This window comes from Aphelocoma coerulescens, unplaced genomic scaffold (genome assembly GCF_041296385.1).
Source record: "Aphelocoma coerulescens isolate FSJ_1873_10779 unplaced genomic scaffold, UR_Acoe_1.0 HiC_scaffold_622, whole genome shotgun sequence".
In the NCBI taxonomy this organism is placed as follows: Eukaryota; Metazoa; Chordata; class Aves; order Passeriformes; family Corvidae; genus Aphelocoma; species Aphelocoma coerulescens.
The window spans coordinates 2,540-5,000 of NW_027183973.1; the positions used below are offsets into that span (position 1 = coordinate 2,540).

The following is a 2,461-nucleotide window of genomic DNA, read 5'->3' on the forward strand; positions in this document are numbered from 1 at the left end:
CGCCGGGCGGCGCGAGACGGCCTCGGTGGGGAGAGAGAAGCGAGACGGCGCTCTTACGCCCGAGACGACGACAGAGAGGCGGGGGAAGGAGGAGGGGGTGACCCCCGTCCCCGGCGCTCGCGCCTCACGCGCGCACGGCAGCACGGCACGGTACCCGCGCGGTACCCACCCGCAGACAGCCGCCCGCACGGGGGGAGCCCGGGGGCGAGGCCCGCGCCTCGCCTCCCTTCTTCTCTGCCTCGGCCCTTCGCACGGCGTTTTCACGCCGTCTCTCTTTCTCCCCGGCCGCCACCGCCACACCCTGGCGGGGCCCCGGCAAGGACGAGCTCCACCCCAGCGGCTCGCTCCGGGAGCGGGAAGCTACGGAGCGCTCCCCGAGTCTGCATTTAGGGGGACGAAGGCCCTTTCTGCGCGGCACGCGACGGACCGCGACGACGCCGACGACCGGGCCCCGCAGGGAAAGGCCCCGAGAAACCGCCGAGGAAAACGCTTCCCTCGCCGGCCCCCGCCGCCTCCCCTCCGGGCACCGGCCAGACGCCGCCGCCGCCGCCGCCGCCGGCCGCGGACGACGGGCCTGCGAGGCGACCCCAGCCGCGCCGCCGGGGTGGCCCCCGGACGGCGATTGATCGTCAAGCGACGCTCAGACAGGCGTAGCCCCGGGAGGAACCCGGGGCCGCAAGTGCGTTCGAAGTGTCGATGATCAATGTGTCCTGCAATTCACATTAATTCTCGCAGCTAGCTGCGTTCTTCATCGACGCACGAGCCGAGTGATCCACCGCTAAGAGTTGTCTGGCTTTCGGCACCGACTCCGCACGCGCGGAGGGGCCGGGACCGCTCACGTCAAGCAGACCCTGTGTCTCTTTCGGCAAGGACGCGCGCTGGCGCGCGCGCCTCGCTTCGACCGTACGAGCACACAACGAACGGAGGAGGAGGGAAAAAAAAAAGGAGAAAACCCACGGAACGCTCCGAAGGCCGTCAAAGGCGGGGGAGCCCGCGCTCCCGACCGCCTCCCCCCGTGCAAGGGGAGACGCCGCCCCGGCATGCCGTCCTTCGGAGGCGGCCCAGGCGCCCGGGCTCGGCCCGGCCTCCGCACAGAGGGCTGGCGTGGCGCGCGCGCGCCAGACCGCAGGGGCCATCAGATCCCGCCCGGCCTCGATCGCGAGACGACACACGCCCACGGCCGGCGGGGGGGTAACGGCCACCAGGCCCCGCTCACGCTCGCTCCCTTCGCCGCTCCACAGACTCGCAGAGCGCCGCCGCGTCACCGCGCAGCCGGCGCTCCCCAGCGACCCGCAACGCCCAAGACGCACGCGGCGACACCGCTCCACCGGCGCCCCCCCGCGGGACCGCTCCCGCCGGGAAGGCAAAGTGCCTGGCAAGCCGGGCTCCGCCGCCGGCACCGGAGGCGGGCGCCGCCGGGAACCGAGTCGGCATCGCGAGCACCCGAGGCCTGCCGGACGGCAAGACCCACCGCCACCGCGACCGCCCTCCCGGAACCGCCGCCGCCGCTTCGCACCTTCGGAGCCCCTTCTGCGGGCACGCGCCCGGCAGAAGGCGTACGGGGCTGAGCCGGGGAGCAACGCCCGCTCTCCTCGTTTCCACGCGGAGACCGGGCAGGGAAGCGCCCCCGCGGCCGCCCGCACCCCTTCGGCCCCACACGCGGCCGGGAAGGGCGACGGGGAAGCGACGGGCAGGGCCCGGGACGGGACCGCCGGCGGCGACAGCGGGCACCTTCCGGCCGACCGTCCCCCAGGGGGACACTCGCCGAGCGGCGACGCCACCGCCCGGCCCGGGGTCACCCGCACTCGCCGGCCTCCAGCGACGGAGGGACCGCCGAGCACTCAACCTGGGCGGGCAAGGCGGTCGAGCGGGGACGGCCGGCGACCGGCGCCACCGGTGCGTCCAAGGAGAGAAGGCCGTCGAGGGGAGAGGCGCGGCAGCGCCAGGCGCGGCGCCACACGCGAGCCTGTGGCGGCGGCCAAAGGAGAGCGCAAGCGGGCCCCGGCAGCCGCACGGCCCCGCAGCCGCGGAAGGGCGGAGAGCACGCGCCCTCCGCCACCGTCGCCCGCTTCGAAGCGAGCGGGCCGGCCCCCGCGGCCGACCGCGCCAACACGGTCCCTCTGCCGAGACCGGGCCGCAGAGAGGGGGGGGCAGGGCGCCCCTCCCCGGCACGGCTGCCCGCGCGCGCACGCGGCGGAGCCACGACGACGACGAGCACGGCCGGCCGCGACGGTCACCACCGCAGGGGGGATCGGCGGGAGACGCTCCCTACCCCCTCGCGGATGGCACCGCGCCGCCGCCCGGCACCCGCCGTCGCCGCCGCCCGCCGCCTACGGCGGGGCGCACCGAGCCGCCCGAGTCTTTAAACCTCCGCCCGGCTCCGCGGCCCTACAGCCCCCAGCGTTTGACGACGCCGAGAGGCTCCGAGGCCGCCGAGGCGCGGAGCGCTAGGTACCTGGCC

General features: G+C 75.9%; 1 non-coding gene across 1 annotated transcript; it reads right to left on the reverse strand.

Annotated features, from left to right (window-relative positions):
* Positions 1–634: 634 nt before the first annotated feature.
* Positions 635–787, reverse strand: LOC138102127 (5.8S ribosomal RNA). The gene has a single exon (XR_011147320.1). It is a non-coding gene; the product is annotated as a 5.8S ribosomal RNA (ribosomal RNA).
* Positions 788–2,461: the final 1,674 nt, after the last annotated feature.